Below are 21,461 nucleotides of genomic sequence, written 5' to 3' on the forward strand. Positions count from 1 at the left end.
CGTACAAAAGGCAGAGTTATATGCCATTCTCATGGTACTTAAAGACTTTACAGAGCCTCTCAATATAGTCACGGATTCTCAGTATGCAGAAAGAGTTGTCCTGCACATTGAGACTGCAGAATTTGTTCCTGATAATACAGAATTAACCTCATTGTTTTTACAATTGCAGGAAATCATCAGAAACAGGACTCATCCTATATATATAACACACATCAGATCCCATACAGGTCTGCCAGGTCCTCTGGCACAAGGCAATGATGAAATTGATCGTTTATTAGTAGGTAATGTGTTGGAAGCTTCAGAATTTCATAAGAAACACCATGTTAACAGCAAAGGTTTAAAGAAGGATTTTTCTATCACCTGGCAACAAGCCAAAGAAATAGTAAGAAATTGTCCCAGTTGCTCATTGTACAATCAAACTCCATTACCAGCAGGTTGTAATCCTAAAGGTGTTCACAGAAATGAACTTTTGCAAATGGATGTATTTCACTTCCCAGAATTTGGCAGTTTGAAATATGTACACCATACTATAGACACGTACTCAGGCTTCCAATGGGCTACTGCCCTCAGCTCTGAAAAAGCTGACTCTGTTATTACACACCTCTTAGAGGTAATGGCTGTTATGGGTATACCTAAAACAATAAAAACTGACAATGGTCCAGCATATGTCTCCAGTAAATTGGAACAATTCTTCAAATATTATAATATAAAACATGTAACTGGTATACCTTACAATCCCACAGGACAAGCAATAATTGAAAGGTCTAACCGAACCTTAAAAGAGATGCTTCATAAACAGCCAGGGAAAACAAAGACACCTAGACACAGGTTACACAATGCTTTACTAACGTTGAATTTTCTTAATGCTGATGAAAAAGGACAAACTGCAGCAGAAAGACACTGGACTACAGAGAAGACTTCTGAACTGAACCAACCGGTGTATTTTAAGGATGTTATGACCTCAGTCTGGAAACCAGGATATGTGTTACGTTGGGGAAGGGGTTATGCTTTTGTTTCCACAGGAGAAGAAAAGGTTTGGGTTCCATCAAAATTAATTAAAATTCGATCAGAACAGAAAACATCTCAGGAGGAGGAAGATAACAGCCCATCTACAAATTCATAGTCCACCATGGGTAAAGTGACCTCCTAAAAGGAAAGAGAAGTGTTTTGTTTTTTGTATTCACAGGTAAACTCAGCAAAGAATACTGGACTTATGGATTCCTGTAGAAGAATGAATAGCTACCCTGAGGACCATCAAACAAACAGTATCTCACTGTGTGGTATCAAAGTCTAAATCTCTCTATATTGTTTTTTCATAGTACCCTTTTATCTTTATTTCTTCACATACCTCAGTTCCCATTCATTTAACTGAAGCTGGCTTTGGAGTTGGATTGGCTCTCCTACTCTAAACCCAAGCATATTATTTAAATACAATTCAGAATTTCTGTATTATATCAAAGAGCCATTGATATAAGACAGAAGAAATAAAATGAGGGACTGTTATCTGTGGATTTCTTTTTCTGAACAGTCTAATTTCCTCCAGGTTTTCCATCTTCCCTATTGTCACCTCTTCTGTATGCATACATATGAAAGTTAAAATATTTCTTTGTTAACAGTAATGTTTGAGTTTTCCAGAGAACAAGGGATTTCCTGACAGCAATCTTCAACTGCTTCCGAAAGAGAATGAGGATCCACTTCCTTGACTTCACCTGATTCGACTGGAGGCATCTGAATTGCCCCACATCATTGACTCCACCTGACAAGCACTATCCTGAAACTGGCTTGAAACTACATCACTCTACACAACTCCAGATCAAGAAACTGAAACGGCACATTTTCTACAATCTGGCCAGAGCTTCAGATGAGAGCTTCAATCAACACTAGAACCCTAGTCAGGAACTTCAATCAAGCATCTCCTGCCATACTGAGACTGTCTGATCTACTGAGATTTTGTTATACTAACATTTTCTTTTCACAGGTCCCCATGAGATTATCATCGTCCCATCTCAGCAGGAAGTAGTTTTGAGAATTCCACGCCCCCTCTCCCTACTATTGATATTATAAGATAGTTTACACCTGTTAGTGTTAGTTTTCAATTATTTTAGAGTTGGGATTGGAAGGAGGTGTTCATATTTGGGTGTTTCTTTCAGATAAGTTTAGGTTTAGATAGAAGTTTGATACATCTTGTTCATGGACACAAGTTAGTTGTCCTTTTTTAGACTAAAAGGGGAATTGTAGGAGGAAGTCTATGCCGCCATTAAACATGTGACTTACTAGAGGCACATACAGATGAGGTAATAAAAGGGCGGTTTACCACACCGCTAACCACACCCACTTTAGGCAGGACTAAAGATGTATACGGCTGGACGTAAAGATGTATACGTACGTAGGCGGAACTACGTCACTAGCCAGGCCCACTTTTGGGCATGGCTAGGGGGCGTTACGGGGGAAGGCATAAAAGACAGCGCACAGGAAGTCTCGCTCTCTTTTCCTGGAGATCGGCTTCTGGTCCGGCAGCTAGCTGAAAACTGCTCCTCGGGGTTTGGTATCTTGTGAGTAATTTTCTACATTAAATACTTAGCTTTACTGTCAGTAATTGTGTGTCGCGTATTGTTACAGCGTCCGTTAAAGCCTACAATCTGCAAGTAGTGAAACTTTGACTTCTTTTCCAATTTATATCCCCTTGATCTCCTTTTGTTGTCTTATTTCTCCAGTTAGAACTCCAAGTATAATATTAAAGAGATATGGAGAGAGCCTTGTCTTGTTCCAGATTTTAGAGGACACACATTGAGTTTCTCACCATTTAGTTTGGTGTTAGCTGTTGGTTTACTTTATATTGCTTTTATTGTGTTCAGATATGTTCCTGTTATCCCTGATATCTCCAGGACATTTATCATGAAGGGATGATGGATTTTGTCAAAGGCTTTTTCAACATCATGTGAGATGATCATGTGGTTTTTCAGTTTGTTTATGTGGTGGATTACATTGATAGATTTTCATGTGGTGAACTATCCCTGCATCACTGGGATGAAGCCTACTTGATCATGGTGGATGATTTTTCTGATGTCTTCTTGGATTCAATTTGCTAGTATTTTATTGAGTATTTTTGAATGAATGTTCATGAGGGATATGTAGTTCTCTTTCTTAGTTGTGTCATTGTGTGGCTTTGGGACCAAGGTAATTGCGACCTGGTAAAAAGAGATTGGCAGTGAACCTTCTGCTTCTATTGTGTGGAATGCTTTGTGGAGTATTGGAATTAGCTCTTCTTTGAATTTCTGATAGAATTCTTTACTGAAGTCATCTGGGCCTGGAATTTTTTTGGTTGGGAGACTTTTGATGACTGCTTCTATTTCATTAGGAGTTATTGGTCTGTTAAGATTCCTTATCTGTTCTTGATTTAATTTTGGTAAGTGATATCTATCCAGAAATTTGTTCATTTGCTTTAAATTTTTGAATTTTGTGGAGTACATGTTTTCAAAGTATGACGTGAAGATTATCTGGATTTCCTCAGTGTCTGTTGTCATGTCCCCCTTTTAATTCCTGATTTTGTTAATTTACATGTTCTCTCTCTGCCTTTTGGTTAGTTTGGATAAAGGTTTGTCTATAATGTTGATTTTCTCAAAGACCCAACTCTTTGTTACATTGATTCTTTGTGTTGTTTTCTTTGTTTCAAATTTATTGATTTCAGCCCTCACTTTGATTATTCTAATGTTGATTGAAGCTCTTGTCTGAAGCTCTGGCCAGATTGGAGGAAGTACACCATATCAGTTCATTGGTCCAGAGTTGTGCCAAGCGATGTAGTTCCAAACCAGTTTCAGGAAGGTACTAGTCAGGTGGAGTCGATGATGTGGGTCAGTTCAAATGCATCAAGTCAAATTGGGTAGAGTTGGATGAAGTGGGGCCCCAACTTCTTTCCGAAGTGTTTGAAGAATGCTGTTAGAAAACTCCTTGTTCTCTGGAAAATACAAACATTAATGTTAACAGAGAAATTTTCAACTTTTATGTGTATGCTTACCAGGAAAGGCAACAATAAGGAAGATAGAAAACATAAAGGAGATTAGACTTTCAGAAAAGGAACAAAATATAAACAGATGACAGTCCCTAGCTTTGTTTTCTTCTATCTTGTACCAATGGCTCTTTGATATAATAGAGAAATTCTGAATCTTATTTTAACAATGTGCTTGAATTTAGAGGAGGAAAGCCAATCCAACTCCAAAGCCAGATTCAGTAAAATGAGTTGGGACTAAATATTAAGAAGCAAGGAGAAATGGATATTATAAGAACAAGATAGAGAGATTTAGACACTGATATCACACAGTGGATTATTGTTTGTTTGATGGTCCTCAGGGTAGCTATCCATTCTTCTTTAGATATCCATATGTCCAGTATTTTTCACTGTTTGGAACTGAATTTTCCTGTGAAGACAAAAACAAAACACTTCTCTTTCCTTCTATTAGGTCTTCTTACACATAGTAGAATATGACCTTGTAGATGAGCTGTCATCTTTCCTCCTCTTAGGGCTTCTTCTGTTCGGATCGAATCTTGATTAATTTTGATGGAATCCAAAGTTTTTCTTCTCCTGTGGAAACAAAGGCAAAACCCCTTCCCCAATATAACACATATCCTGGTTTCCAGACTGAGGTCATAACATCCTTGAAACACACTGGTTGGTTTAGTTCAGAAGTTGTTTCTGTAGTCCAGTGTCTTTCTGCAGCTGCTTGTCCTTTTTCATTAACATTAAGAAAGTTCAACGTTAGTAACGCATTATGTAATCTGCGTTTGGGGGTCTTTGTTTCCCCTGGCTGTTTATGAAGCATTTCTTTTAAGTTGCGGTTATATCTCCCAACCACTGCTTGTCTTGTAGGATTGTGAGGTATACCAGTTACATGTTTTATGTTATAATATCTGAAAAACTTTTCCAATTTTCTGGAGACATATGCTGGAGCATTGTCAGTTTTTATTTGTGCAGATATACCGTAACAGTCATCACCTCTAAGAGGTGTGTGATAACAGAATCAGCCTTTTCAGAGCTGAGGGAAGTAGCCCATTGGAAGCCTGAGAACGTGTCTATGGTATGGTGTACATATTTCAAACTTCCAAAATATGGAAAGTGAAATACATCCATTTGCCAAATTTAATTTCTGCAAATAGCTTTGGGATAACTGCCTGGTGGTGTGGAGTTTGATTATACAATGAACAGGTGGGACAGTTTCTTGCTGTTTCCTTGGCTTTTTGCCAAATGATATATAAATCCTTCTTTAAGCCTCTGCTGTTGACATGGTGTTTCTTATGAAATTCTGAAGCTTCCAACATACCTCCAATGAATAACAATCAATCTCATCATTGCCTTGTGGCAGACACTTATGGGATCTGATGTGTGTTATATACATAGGATGAGTTCTATTTCTGGTGGTTTCCTGTAATTGTAAAAACAGTGAGGTTAATTCTGTGTCATCAGAAACAAATTCTGTAGTCTCGATGTGTAAAACGACTCTCTCTGCATACTGAGAATCCATAACTATATTTAGAGGCACTGTAAAGTCTTTAAGTACCATGAGAATGGCATACAACTCTGCCATTTGTACAGAATTGTAAGGGCTTTTAACTACTTTACTTATATTTCCTGATTCATAGCCTGCCTTACCTGACTTGTTTGCATCAGTATAGAATGCCCCTCTCTGATAATGATTTTGACGACTATGTTATATACCATCCTAGTACCTCCATCCAGTGACAGATGGAAGCAGAGGCAGACAACCACAGCTAAACACTGAACTGAACTCCTGGAACCCAGTGACAGAGAGGGAGGACTGATGAGCAAATGGGGCAAGATTGGGCCGGTGAAACCCAGAGAAACAGCTAACCTGAACAAGGGGGAGCTCTTGGACCCAAGACTGATGGCTGAGAGGCCAGCATGGGACTGATCCAGACTCCTTGAATGTTGGTGTCAGTTAGGAGACCTAGGCAATCTATGGGGCTTTGGATAGTAGATAGTATTTATCCCTGGCACACAAATGGACTTTGGGTGCCTATCCCACAATGAAGGATGTTCTCTCAATCTGGACACTTGGGGGAGGGCCTAAGCCCTTCCCCAGAATGAAATGACAGACTCTAGATATCCCCTACAGAGGGCATTGCCCTCCCAGGGGAATGGAGTGGGGATTGGATGGGGGGTAGGGGGCCAGGGAAGTGGGTATGGAGGGAAGAGAGAGGAAGCTGGGACTGACATGGGAAGCAAGCTTGTTTCTAATTTAAATATATTATAGAAAATGTTAAAAATCTCCAGAGATAGGCATAGAAGAATCCAAATTGTTTTCTTTATGAATTTGATTCTCTCTGTTTTGGGATAATTGTTACTTATTTAAGTTCCCAAAAAGTCACTGCAAGCCCTTTGCCAATATTCATTATCCTTCCATAAGGAGGAAATTTTCTAACTTGTTAAGGGTACAACAATCTCTGCTGCATCCTTTCCAGTTAGTTGACAAAGCCTTAACTTGCCTTTTAGTATCAAATCAAAGATCTTTTCTATATATATCATCAGTTTTTAAATTCTGTTTATGTGGCAGAAATACCCATTCTAGTATTATGTCTTCCCTTTGCATTAATATTCCAGAGGGGTATTCTCTAGATGGCAAAATAATCAGAATGCAGTTCAGTTTTGGATCCACACAGTCCACATGTGCTTCCAATATTCTTTGTTTTTCCCATTATAATTCTTTTTCAGCCTCAGCTGATACTATTCTAGGACTTTTAAAGTCCTTGTCTCATTTTAGGGCCATTTTCAGGTGTTTTAAATCATGCCCTTCTACTTCAATAATTTTCTGTAGTTGAGAAATTTCTCCTAGTAATTTTGAAGATCATTAAGAGTCTGGTAACAATCTCTGCTGATCTGTACCTTTTGCTGTCTAATTTTCTGTAAGTCTATTTTATAGCCTAAATAATTATTAGAATCTCCTCTTTGTATATTTTGTGGGGCAATTTGTAATCCCCAGTGAGGTAAAGTTTTCTTTACTGCCTCAAACATCTTTGTAACATACCCTTTTTTGAATCAGCCAACAATATATCATCCATATGATGATAGATTATTGAGTGTGAACATAGGTTACTAATTATTTCCAAGGATTTTTGCACAAAATACTGACACAAAGTCGACTATTTAACATTTCTTGTGGCAACACCTTCCACTGAAATTTCTGTACTGGTTGAGAATGGTTATAGGTAGGCACTGTGAAAGCTAATTTATCCCTATCTTTTTCTTGTAAAGGTATAATGAAGAAGCAATCTTTTAAATCTATAAATATAATTGTCCATCCTTTAGGAATCAGAGAAGGTAATGGCATCAAATGCTGTAGAGAACCCATAGGCTGAATTCCCTTGTTTATAGCTCTTAGATCAGTAACCATTCTCTATTTCCCAGACGTCTTTTTCATAACAAATACAGGAGAATTCCATGGACTGGCAGATTCTTCAATATGTCCAGCATTCGGCTATTCCTGAACTAACTTTTCTAAAGCCTCTAACTTCCCAGAGGCCATTGCCATTGCCCTACACAGACAAGTTTATCTGTTAGCCATTTTAAGGGTAGTGCTTTTGGTTTCTCTGTAGGTGTTTTGTTAGCATCCTGTAACTGTACAGCCTGTATGTTCTGCGACTGCTTAATGTAGTGCCTTAAAATATTATTTCTACCACTAAGAGCTTGTTTATGATTCATATCTGACACAGGATGAATGTTAATCTGGGTATTCCATTGCTGTAATAAATCAGCACCCCTGAGATTTATAGCAAATTGGCAACATATGTCCTCAATCTCCCTCTTTGTCCTTCTTGTGCAATACACTCTACCCATCTAGTACTTTTTCTTACTTCAGATAGGGTCCTTATCCCTAACAATTGGACATTAACAACTTGTAAAGGCCATGTTTTAGGTCACTTTCCTGAATAATAATAGAAACATCTGAACCTGTGTCAAGCAAACCTTCCCAAATAATGTTATTTACTTGTACTTTTAATTTTGGCTTCCTGTCATTGATAGAAGTCTGCCAAAATACACATTTTTTCATTTCCTCTAGTATAGACTGGTTCATCCTCAATAACTAATCTGTCATTCACAGAGCCATTTGTCTTTACAATAGGTAGTGGATCTTCTAATTGTCCTAAGAGAAATCTTCTTCTACAGTGACTGGGAATGACCAGACCACTTTTGACATGGAGGCCTTTGAAAGTCCCCTTGATGTATTTCCTGATTGTAAAGTGTTACCTTGTTTGTCCATGGTTGACCTACATTCGTTGGTCTAGTGTCGGCCCTTGGTACATCTCCTATACGAACCAGAATTCTGAGGCCTTCTGTTTGAATCATTCCTAAGAGAAGTATTATTTCTAGGAATGTTTTGTCTACAGTTCCTACTCAGATGTCCTATTCGACGACTGTTAAAACATCTGGTGTTATGATGTCTTTTTAAATTTCTGGAGATTGCTTTTCCAATGCAAGTCTGTATATCCTCACGGTTAGAACATTTTCATCTTGGTGCATCTTTAAGCCTTTAGAACTGGCCTCTCCTACCCAGGTTCCTGTCTCTGGATCATTATACTCAATATTAGCTGTATATTTTTGCTTTTTTCGAGACAGGGTTTCTCTGTATTGTTTTGGAGCCTGTCCTGGAACTCGCTCGGTAGACCAGGCTTGGTCTCGAAATCACAGAGATCCGCCTGCCTTTGCCTCCCGAGTGCTGGGATTAAAGGCGTGCAACACCACCGCCCAGCTGGATTTGTACTCTTATAAGCTAAAAATTCTATAAGGAGTCGCCTAGTATTTGAATCAGTTACCTATAAGTTTACTGCTCTGGATAATCTTTGTAAGAATTCAGAAAACCTTTCTCTAGGAGCCTGTACCAATTTTGAATATGGTTCAACTTTTCCTCCTCATTCATGAACCTTATTCAAAGCATTTAGAGCTGCTGTATAACATAAAGAAGGTGTGTGTTCATCAAATCCAGCTTGGGCCTGTGGATCAGCAAGTTCACCTTCACCAGTAACCTTATCTTGGGAAGTTAATTGCATGCTTGGTGAATACCGAGCAGGCAGTGGCTGTGGCAAACACGTGCCAAGGGAAGCACTCTGATGGCCATGCTGGGACCCAACAGAAGCAGACACATGCTCTACCGCCTGCAGCAGGAACGTGCACTCAGTAGCAGGCAGCTAGCAGCAGGACATGTGCTTTGTGACAGGTAAGACAGGCCAGACACAGTGTGAAGCTGAGAGAGACAGCATCACCCTGGGCACAGTCTATAGCAGAGCTGCAGCTGTGACAGGGCTGGGGAAAGGTAGTGAAAAGCTGCATAGCACAGCTTTCAGGAATCTGCAGAGCTAGTCCTGCAGTGTAAACAGGGCTAAGCTTACCTTTGAATTTCTGGGGATGCAAAGCGGTCAGAGGCATTCTGCTTTCCATGGTCTGGCATTCTTTGGCATGACTGTGGCACAGTATGCCAGACAGGCAGCAGTGGGGTCTCCCGGGGGGCTCGTCTCCCCGAGCCTGAGTTTTGGGGACTGGGTAAAAACTTCTGACACCAGCTGAAGAGATAATCAATGCAATGGGGAAAAATATTTTTTATTAACAGGAGAAAGTGCTTACATACAAGCTGGGAAGATCAGAAGCATGGCCAGCTTCCAAGAGAGACTGCTTTTGCTTTTCCTCTCTTTTATATACCATGTGTCCATCTCCTGTGCACAACCCTTGGGGCATGGACAGTATTGTGGGCTCACCCCTACAGTGATCTGATAAGATACAGGGGGTTATTCCATTTTTTTGTACTGTTGAGGTTTGCTATGTTGTCAAGTATGTCATCGATTTTAGAGAAGGTCCCATGTTGGCGCTGAGAAGAAGGTATATTCTTTTGTGTTTGAATGGAATGTTCTACAGATGTCTGTTAATCCCAATTGGGTCATAATTTCTGTTAGTTCCTTTGTTTCTTTGTTAAGTTTCTGTGGTGGTCCTGTCTAGTGGTGGGAGTAGGGTGTTGAGGTCTCCCACTATAGCTGTGTGAGGTCTAATGCTTGATTTGAGTTTTAGTAATGTTTCTTTTATGAATGTGGGTGCCTTTGTATTTGGGGCATAGATGTTCAGAATGGCCTTAACTCACCCATAAAAAGACACAGGCTAACAGAATGGATTCGAAGACAGAACCCATCCTTCTGCTGCATACAAGAAACACACCTCACCATCAAAGACAGACATTACCTGAGAGTTAAAGGTTGGGAAAAGATTTTCCAATCAAATGGACCCAAGAAACAAGGAGGGTAGCAATCCTAATATCTAACAAATTAGACTTTAAAATAAAATCAATCAAAAGAGATGAAGGAGGTCATTACATACTCATCACAAGAGAAATCAACCAAAATGAAGTTTCTATTCTATTCTATTTGTTAATTTGCATGTTCACTCTCTGCTGTTTGGTAAGTTTGGACAAAGGTTTGTCTATCTTGTTTATTTTCTCAAAGAACCAACTCTTTGTTTCATTGATTATTTGTATTGTCTTCCTAGTTTCTACTTTATTGATTTCAACCCTCAATTTGACTATTTCCTGGTGTCTACTCCTGGGGAAGTTTGCTTATTTGTGTTCTAGAGCTTTCAGCTGTGCTGTTAATTCTTTAGTATAACTATTCTCCAGTTTCTTCATGTGGGCACTTAGGGCTACGAACTTTCCTCTTAGCACTGCTTTCAAAGTGTCCCATAGGTTTGGGTATGTTGTGTCTTCTGTCTCATTGAATTCTAGGAAGTCTTTAATTTTTTTTATTTCTTCTTTGACCCAAGAAGTGTGCAGTTGTGCATTATTAAATTTCCATGAGTTTGTAGGTTTTCTGCAATTTGTGTTGTTGTTGAATTCTAATTTTAAAGCATGGTGGTCTGATAAGATGCATAGAGTTATTCCAATTTTTTTGAAGCTGCTGAGGTTTGATATGTGGTCGATTTTTGAGAAGGTTCCTTCCATGTGTTGGTGGGAAGAAGGTATATTCTTTTTTATGTGGATGAAATGTTGTATAGATGTCTGTTAATCCCAATTGGGTCATTACTTCTATTAGTCCCTTTGCTTCTTTGTTGAGTTTCTGTCTGGTATCTAGTACTTTGTTTCACTTGAGATAGTGTCCTGTTTCCTAAAAATTGAACATTTTCTTCTTTTAAAGGCCCACTTAAGGGGCCAATTTTTTGAGTTATTATGGTGACAATAACTCCAGTGTCTAGAATCCCAAAATATCTTATTATTCATTTTAACTGGTAATTTGGGTCTGTGATCCTGTACAGAAATTTGCCAAAATATGCATTTTTGGTTTCCTCTAGTATCAACTGGTTTCTCCTCAATAAGTAATCTGCATCTATAGTGCCATTAGTCTTTACAATAGGCAGTGGATCTTCTAATTTCTCTGAATGAAATCTTCCTCTACAGTAACTGGGAATGTCTGGACCACTTTTGATATGGGGACCTTCGAGACGCCCCTTGAGAAGTTTCCCGATTGTGCAGGGTTACCTTGTTTGTCTGTGGTCCAGTGTCTGCCTTTGCTACATCTTCTACACAAACAACAAGGCTGAGGACTTCTGTTTGAAGCATTCTTGGGAGAAGCATTATTTCTAGGAATGCGTTGTCTACAGTTCCTTCTCAGATATCCTATTCTATCACGGTTAAAACATCTAGTGTTTTGATGTCTTTCTAAACTTCTGGAGATCCCTTCCCCAAACCAGGTCTGTATCTCCTCATGGTTAGGCCATTTGTCATCTTGATGTTTCTTTAAGCCTTTAGAAATGGCCTCTTCTACCCAGGTTCCTGTCTGCAGACCACTATTGTCAATATTAGCTATTACAAGACCTGTTCATCCAATGGTGCCGATCTGATCCTTAATGACCACAGTACCTGTTTGCCTTGTGGGTTTGTATTATCATAAGCTAAAGATTCTGTCAGATGTCACCTAGTATTTTAATCAGTTACCTGTAAGTCTACTGCTCTGGATAGTCTTTGTAAGAATTTAGAGAACTTTTCTCTAGGACCCTGTACCACCTTTGAATATGCCCCAACTTTTTCTCCTGGTTCATGAACCTTATTTAAAGCATTTAGCACTGCTGTATGGCATAAAGAAGAAACTGTATGTTTGTCAAAACCAGCTTGGGCAAATTTACCTTCACCTAGCATCTTACTTTGGGAAGTTTAAAGCCTTGTTTCAAGCCTTGAAGTTCGAGGGCCTTGGCCTCCTGTCTCCACAAAGCCTTCCATTATATTGGGGAAGACTGGTCCAGCATCGCTGATATTAAATTATGCTAATCTGTGGGAGTTATTTTGGTTTTTTTTGCCCAGGAACTCAACAATTCTTTCACTTAGGGGCTGTGAACCCCATAAGCTACGATAGCTTGCTTGATTTCTTGTAGAACTTTCATAGGAATATGTTCTCACTGGTAAGTGGTGGACCCATTTTGATTCCTCCATGATGCTGGCCTTTCTGTCACTGTTATTGGAATGTCCACTTTAGGAAGGTCTCCTAGGAATCTAGTAGATATACCTCTTTCATTGCCTGGTGGCCTAGTGGCTAGTGCCTCAGTGTCTGATGTTCCAGATGGTGAATCTTCTAAGCATTGTAATTATGTGACCATGTCATCTCTGAGGGCTTGGATTTCCTGCATCAAGAATTGTTCTAATGAGTTTATAAGATCCTTGGACTGGTCAGTCAAGTGTGATTCCAAGCCCTTCATACCATCATCCCTAAAGTCTCTAAATGTGTCTATTTTGCCTTCTAGAAATATTATCCTGTCTGCTAGATGCTCACTGTCTTCAGACACAGAGTGAATTGTCCCTGCTAATTTTGTAAGTTATTCTTGGCTGGACTCTATCTTAGTCATAAATGCAGTAGACATTGGATTAAATGTGTCTCGAAGGTTGTTCTGATTAAGTACCAAATTATCTGTTTTGGTGGCTAAATCTGCTTTTTCCTGAAGAACCTGAAGCTTTTACTCTAACTTTGAATCATTTTTACAATTTGTCTATTATCTGTCTGTTTACTCAGTCTCTTCCATGTGATTACATATATTAGAACACTAACTGCGAGCATGAGACACAAATGCATTTGAAATAGATCATAATTGTCTTTTAATACATAATGCATAGCATTGGCAACGAGATACCTAATGTTCTATAATGTTAAATTATCTGCCATGGTACAATTAGATGTTCTTACCACCAATTATAAATACTGAATTTTAAAAATTACCTCTAGTTGGTTTTGGTCGATGAGAATAATCTTATCTGTAGTTACCATGCTTGGCCAGCAGAAGGCGCATATGTACTGTCAAACACAGTTTCTCTGCAGAAAACCATTTTTTTTTTCCCACCAAAATGACCTGTTAATGCTAACAACAGCCTGTAGAAACATTAACGAACAGATTCCGGGAGGAAAAGGCTTGGGGAGGTTGAGGGACATGTGGCTACAAATAGCCATGAAATCCTATGGATAGAAGGGGGTGGGAAGCGGGCAGGTGCTAGGACTTTGAGCCCAGCCTGTAGCAGCAGCCACAGCAAGCACCATGCACCCGGGGCTTTGTGGTTGGGGTCAGCTGGGCTTTGTGTTCTGACTTCTGCGCTTACCCGTAGCGCTGCTCTCAGCCCAGGGACCTCTTCCCAGACGGTGGTGGCACAGAGCTACTTGTCCCAAGGTGGTGCTGCAGCGGGGCGTGATCGTTCCACGTGATGCAGCAGAAGCAGAGGGAGAAGCAGTGGCTGTTAATGTGGGCTCAAGCACTAGTTAATCCTTTGTCCAAATGTAATTCTCCTTATCAATTGCTTGAGGAAACTAGAAATCATTCTGGGACTGTCACCAGCAGACAGTGATGCTGAGGAGTCTAGTCCTGTGGCCCCTTGCTTCCGTGACTTCACAGTTGTCGCTGCACACACAGCAACACTGTCGCATAGATCTGTGATTGCTTTGACTTCCTTGTAACTCACATATAGTGAGCATCCAGTTGTTTAGACTACTCACATCAGTATACATGAACTACCTTATGGCTTCCTTTACTAACAAATCTTTTTAGTTAAGATATATGTATGTATATATATCTTATATATAGTTAGCATATATATATCTTAGTTAGGATATATGTAACTATGTATATAACTGTTTTTACTTAGTCTTTTAAAATTAGATACATTTTACATCCTTTTATAATTGTATCAAAAGACACGAGTATATTCATGTGTATGTAGCATTAAGACATGTAAGCACATCTGCTTTTTAATTCAAGTTTAAGTGTAAACATGTACTTTAAAAACATTAATATATTTCAACCTCACTTCAAACAGAATCTCTCTGAAATTCCTTCATAAGGCATATGCTAAGAAGTCCAATGTACTTGAGTGAGTTCCTTAGAAGAAATTCTTCAGACTTTATATCCAATAACATCAAATTGCATCCTTAATTGCTGGTCCCATGATGGTATGTATGAAATGTGTGTTTTTGCATGCATTTTTGTGACAGTACGCAGTGAATGAATGTATGAGTCACTGTGTTGCTACCTGTTTGTCATTGTGTATGTCTCTGGGAGAGTTTATGTGTACCTGTATATGTTATTGTGTGTGTACCTTCGTATATTTGTGTTTGTGTGAGTATTTGTGGTTATGCGTGTGTATGTGAGGAGTTGGCTGTATAATGTCTTGGCACATGGCAAGGCTGAGACAGACAGAGATCAGGAAGGTGTATCTGGAGCCATCTTTTATGTACCCACCACTGATGTCTTGCTCCTTATTCACACGCACAGTATCTACACCATTTGTGCTGAGGTTGCAAACTAACCCACAAGGGTCAGTATTTCAAAGAACTCTGTTCTACCATGTGTAGTCAAGAGGACAATATGAAGTCTTGAGGGGTGTTAATGTACATGCCATCATATCAGCTGTGATTTTGTCACTGCCAAAGTCTGTGTGATGTTTTGAAATCTACAAAGAGGTACCCTTTACAGGATGCAGACTGGATTTAGTCGACCATTCAGATCTAAGAGTCTGAAGTCTTCTTATCATACATGAAGAATTATTTTCTCATCCACAAATCCCCACCTGCTTTTGGGGAAACAGAACAAAATATGGTGAAATGATTGGTACATTGTGAGGGGTCATCGAGTCACACTAAGAATGCTGGGAAAAGGTAGTAGGGTATTTACTCAGAAAGAGAGAAGTGACTTACATGAGAAACTGGGAAGCTGGGAAACTCTCTGAAACATGGCTGGTATCCAAGGAGAGAGTGCTTTTACTTTCCTTCTCCCTTATATCACTTACCTGTCCCATATCCCTCTGTCCACACCCCAAAGGACAGCATCTTGGGTACCTGAGCTCTCTCCTACAGTAAGTCATTATATTTATGTTAACACTTTCAAGGTAGGTTTCAGAGGTGGCAATGAATGTCCCATTGATCAGAATTCAGTGCTGTGCTTCTGAAAAAAAAACTGTGCCCCTCTCTCTGCTACTGGGCTATTTTTCCTTGTTCCTCATTTGCACTCTAATATTGCTTCCCAAGCTTTAAATAATTTTGCAATAGCCAGAGGGTAATCTGAGCCACAACTGCTACTACAACGTAAGATGATGTAAGATGCCCAAGTGCTACCATATTGTCCACAATGTGAAAGTCTCCTACACGTAAATAAAGACATCTTCACCCTATTAGAACACAAATGACTTATATAGATACTTTCAACTCATAAGGGATTTGCAATCCATGATGGCATCTAAATTCCCATTAAGACATCATTTACCATGGATGTCTTCATCCTACAAGAAATTAGTTGTTCCCAAAGGAAACCTTTATCCTATAATGCGATATCTGAAGTTTATAATATGTGTTCATATTCCAGAGACTGTTATGTGCATATGTATACATTCTGGAGAATGAGAGAAGCACAGGGTGGTCCTCAACAGGCTTAGAAACAATTTATACCTTACAGAGAAACAATCATCAAGGGCTATCAATACAATGGGTGACATTTGAACAACTCTCTGAAGTAAGAGAATAAAGCAACTATGGAAACAAGGAGGGAATATTTACAGCAAGTAACAACACATGGAAACCCTCAGGAGGAAATGCACTTTACCTGCCGAGATTCCTGATTGAGTGTCAGAGTTGGATGGGATGGAGTTGTCAGGAAGACGGAGCTGGGAGAATGAAAAGCCATTAGTTTATTCAAGATGCCACATGCTCCAATAGAATTTTGTATCATTCATAGTGCAAATTAGGCCTTTGGAAGGCTTTACAAGAAGTATGATAATGTGCATATTCCTAACAGTTAAAGAATATCTGTCGTGATCAGAACATTCACTAAGCATGCAGAAAATCATGGAGAATGGTGGAAGCTGCTGCAGTTTTCCAGGTTAGGGGACACAGTGACCTGAACCCAGCAGGACAGTGGGATATGGCAAAGGGAAGGTCCCAGGGCATGTGATTAGTAGGTTACAAGCTTTACCAAGAGTCTGGGTGTGGGTTTAGAAGGGAACAAGAGCAAAACTCAGTCTGAATGGGTGAAAATTAAGATGACACTTATGGAGCAGGAGGAGCAGAGGGTCAAAGCTGGGGTGTGGAATGACTGAGAAGTCTGCTATGCATTTAAAGATATCAAGGATAAAGGAAAATTGATCTCAAGCACAAACCTATGAATTAAAGTCTAGGTGTCAGTTTTACATGTCAGCCATAATCAGACTGTTTTTCCACTACGAAATGAGACCATGAATGTTTTCTCTGACAACAAAAAATAAATGCAAGCATCTCTGAATTTATAATGTTCTGGGTATAGGAAACTGATCTGCAGTTCCTAGTCTGGAAGAATTTTCAGTGGAGTGCAGGCCTGTGTTCAAGTTGGGAGAAAGGGGACTTAAGTTCAGAAGAGACAACTTTGAAGGGACAAGAAATGAATGCTCCCATCACTTCTTTCCCCACCCATCCATCAAAGGATATACTAAGACATCATATCTGAAGACAGAGATGCACAGAGTGCTCCCAGACAGCAAGTAACTGAAAAATTTAAATTATTAATGATATTTTTACAATATGTAGGGGATAGATAGTAATCACTTTACTCTCTATCTCCCTGACACTTCTTTCATTTCTTCTCCTTCTCCCCCAAATCCTCTCTCCTATGTTCATGTCTGTTCTTTTTTGTTTTGGCCCATTGGTAATAACTAGACCATAGTTAATCTCATAGTTAATCTCTGCTAATCTCAGAAGAGGGTATATACAATGAAGAGCACTGATCCTCCCTCACTAGCAATTTTCAGTAGCTAACTGTTCAGAGGTAATGGCATGGGGCTTCCTCTGATTGTTTATAGGGGATAGTCTCATTTCGACTCAGGGTAAATAACTAAGTTTTTTTAAAATTAATGACCTTTGCAGCCCTTCATTGCATTTTTCTGCTCTCATACACTTCCTGGTGCCTCTTGTTTGATGTCCTATGAGACTTAGAAGGGTAGTAACCCAACACTCTGAAGGACATACTCTATCCACAGCCAGCTCATCTCTAAGTCCCTGAAGTTCAGCTGATTCTGAGTTCAGAATGTTTCCAAGATGAGTTGCACCCGGAATTTTACTATTGTGACCACCAGATGGCACCCTTGGTCCTCTGATGATCCTGCAGTTCCAAGGTGCTGCAGTTCCAAGTTGCTGCAGTTCCAAGGTGCTGCTGACTTATGAGAACAGTACAGGGTCTACTCTAAATCGTGGAGCTTTGATACGTAATGCCCCTGGCTGGCTGGCTTCTCTGGACCATGGGAGGTTAGGGTTTCTGCCCTTGCTTCTCTGTGGTATCTGGTAATACAAGGCTTCCAAAAACAGGGCATGTGGTTGCAGATGGCAATGCCCACACATCACTTACTCTTCTTCCTTTATTTTCAAGATCTATCAAGAAGTTCTGAATGAGAACTCCCAGTAAATCAAAGGAGTATAGAATTAATCACAGTGAAAAACAGGAACTTTTCAGAGCAGAACATAATAGTAGATAATAGCTTACATTTGTTCAAAATCCCCTCTTTCCTCAAAAGAGAGGCTACCTATGAAATGTGGTTATGTGTTTACAGATTTTTACAAAATGTATGTGATAAGCCTGTTTTCAAGTGCTTTTCAAAGCACTTGGATGTTCTGCTTATGAATGCTGAGGGTTCCCAGTTGTCTTCAACACGTTTATGTGTGTACCTTTTGTGGGCACAGGGTTGAGCCATTTCCATGCTTGCTAAGATCTCTATTCCCAGTCTTAGATCATGTATTACTTTTATGTATATTGCAGTTTATCATGACTTTTCAAGTGACCTAAACATGACATGTTACTTGCAGTTATTATGGGAAGCAAGCTATCATTTCAAACTTAGCATTCTAGCCACATGGCAGTTCTTATAACAATAAAGAGGAATAGTTGGGATAAGAAAAAAGAGACACTGTTTCACAGAGAGAAAAAGTGAAAAAGCAATACAAATCCACAACACATATTACCTGGACAACTAAATAAGAACAGAGCAGTAAAAGAACTGAACCACAGTTCTCTTTAAAGGTACCAGGAACAGCCCCATATAGCATCTGGTCTCTCTGTTATATGTGCAGAACTGAGTTCACTGACATTTGTAGAGTACTTTGCCCTGGAACAAAGATTTGGACTGAGGTATGTGGATAGTAACAGAAAGGGAGAGTGTTTACTTAAGGCATGAAACAATGCATACTTTGTACTGCACCAGGACAGAAGAGAGACCAAAGCACATGAATGAATAATAAAAATAGAACCTCTGGCTTCCTTTCACTGGGTGTGTTCAAAATGTCCCATGTAAGGTTGAGATTTTTACATTCTTACTGTCTTCATTTTGACCAACTTTGGGGTTCTGTGTTGACTGCTGTCTGTTGCCTGCATAGAAAATCTTCTCTGAGGAGGATTGAGAGATGCAGTAACCTATGTGTTTAGCAGCAAGTCCTTAAGAGTTGGAATGATAGTAGATTCTCCTATAGTGCCGGTGAGCTGTCTGCTTATAGATTCTTAGCCTCACTGATGGCGCCAGGTAATGTTTTAAGCCAAGCAGTGCCGTGGGTTCTGAGAATTGAACTCACCTCTTCATGCTCTTAAAACAAGAATTTTATTGACTAAGAAATCTTGCCAGCCCCTTCTGTGTTCATTTTAAATAAAAAGTAAGTGTCTTGGAGCTCAGGGTGGAATGATGTCTCTCACTGTTAGCTGACAGGTACTGGGCTATTCTGGCTCTTTGTGGGTCTCTAACATTGGCATCACTAGCATTGCATTTTCAGCATTTACACTGAACTGCCTAGGTTTTCAGAGAGGAATCTTCTAGTGTCTTACCTCTAGGGGAGCATTAGGTGATATATGGGGAGAGAAAGCCAGGAGCTCCCAAAAATTCTGTGCTTATACTCATTCTTCACATCTCAGTGCCAAGCCCCACACCCGTTGTCTTTACTGCCCACAACAACACAGTTCTTGGCTTTGATCTACTGCTTATTCCTCTCCAAGTTTCCACCAAGCTTTATTTGATTTTGGTGATCACTTTCTTCAGAAGTTAAAAGGGCACTTAAAGAAATATTTTGATGCTCTATATTCTCCCACTTTAGCCAGTAATCTGTTTTATAGACAGAGTGGACTGTTTTCTTCCATCTTCTTCTCAGTAAATCTCTTCTTCCCCATTGTGATTATTATTGAGAATTTTAAAATTAAAATTAAAGATATTTATTTATCTTAGTTGGTAGAATAAGGAAGGAATATGTTTAGACCTATATTTCTTATATATAATCTAAATATCCAGATTGGTTCAAATTTATGTACTAACTGCAGTTCAGTGTCATAAAGGTTTAATAATTATCTGTTGCTTGAAAAGTTGAAGTAGGCCATATAGTGGTTTAAATAAGAATGTACCTCTCAAGATATATCTGACTCACATGGACCCCAGTTTTGGGAGGAGATACAGTTTTGCTGCAAGAACTGTGCCATTGAGAATGGAGTTTAAAACTTTTTAACCTTCTCTGTTTTGAATTCACTCTTTCTGCTTCACTTGAGTAGAAGGTATGATCTCTCAGGTTCTAACTCTTGATGTCATACTTGCTGTTTGGATTCATATGTTCCTTCTACAGTGGACTCATTCCTCTCTGGAACTCTAAACCCAATACACAATTCCATTAGTCAAATTGGGTCATGGTGCTTTATCACCACAAGAGAAAACCAATTGTTGGAGAAGTTAGTACCAGGAGTAGGGTATTGCTGTGAAGAACCTGACCATATAGTTTTTCAGAATAATATGAAAGACATTGGAATTTTGGGTTACAAAAGTAAAGTGTTTAGATGGATATTTTAAGCAGAGCTTACCACGCCATTCATGTTAATCCCATTGGTCAAGAATAAGAGCACTGTCACAATTTGGGAGCCAAATTTAAAGCAAGCTTTAATTAAATACAAGCCAGGATGATGTACTCTGACCAAGCCCACTCCAGAGTTTCCAGAAAATTGCAACAAGTCATATTTTACAGAAATCTTTAAGGCAAGCCCATAAGACTATTGTTTCTCATGAGGTGCAATCAAAGAGGCAAGCATACATCCTGACATATTTCCTGTCTACATACTTTATTCCTATATGTAATCAAGTGTATCCAGTGCAATTGGATCACATAAACTAGTTTAAGGGAGTGAAAACAAGTGACTCATTATTTCTAGAACCACATACCCCAGCATTCCAGGAAATTATCTGTGTTTAGGTAAGTGGGGCTTACAGACTAACACTGGCCCTTACAGAACCTGGAGGATAGTAGTGCTGAGAGTAATATGGACTGAAGAGTCCCAGATTAAGATGTTTTAGAGTTGAATAATATTAACAGTAGTGGTAGTGATCATTCCTATGGTATTTTGACAAAGAAACTGGCTGCCTTCTGCCCTTATCCTAAGAACTTACATGAGGCTAAATTAAGAAACAATGGACTAATTTCTTTAGCAGATATGATAGGATAATGTTGAGTCTGTGGTACGGTTATTACTAATAAGTCTTATACAGATCTACAAAAAAGAGCAAAAGAGCCCATGGAGCAAAAACAAATACAAAATGTACAAATTGAAGTTAAAAACAAAATAAAATAAGAACACTGGGAAGCAAAATGCTATACTCAAGGCTTCTGCTGAAAGGAAGGTTTTAATTATTGTGGAGATTACTGACATTAAGGAGAAGCTATTTGTTTGGCGTTGGAACAGGGGAAAAATACCCTGAGGGAAAAACACCCACCCAACTAAGATTCCAACTTGTAAAGGGAAAAGTTCTGATGATTTTTATCTTGCTAGAAATCAAATGAATTAAAAGAAAAGTTACTGTTAAAGTGATTCAAGGGGGCCTGGAGGCAGTCAAGCTGCCAGATGAGCTTTGTAGTGTCATCCATGTGTCACTGACTTTGGAGGTATGAAAGATGTATAAATAACAGAGTCATTAATA

The 21,461-nt window shown here is 39.2% G+C and overlaps 1 long non-coding RNA gene across 1 annotated transcript; it reads right to left on the minus strand.

Moving 5' to 3' along the window:
• Window positions 1–3,781: 3,781 nt before the first annotated feature.
• Window positions 3,782–17,524, minus strand: LOC121140265. Its single transcript, XR_005877056.1, has 5 exons — window positions 17,393–17,524; window positions 16,109–16,169; window positions 14,978–15,080; window positions 13,620–13,693; window positions 3,782–3,955 (listed from the first exon to the last, which is right to left on the minus strand). It is a non-coding gene; the product is annotated as an uncharacterized LOC121140265 (long non-coding RNA).
• Window positions 17,525–21,461: the final 3,937 nt, after the last annotated feature.

Source organism: Mesocricetus auratus, unplaced genomic scaffold, assembly GCF_017639785.1.
Source record: "Mesocricetus auratus isolate SY011 unplaced genomic scaffold, BCM_Maur_2.0 Super-Scaffold_100004, whole genome shotgun sequence".
NCBI classification, from domain to species: domain Eukaryota; kingdom Metazoa; phylum Chordata; class Mammalia; order Rodentia; family Cricetidae; genus Mesocricetus; species Mesocricetus auratus.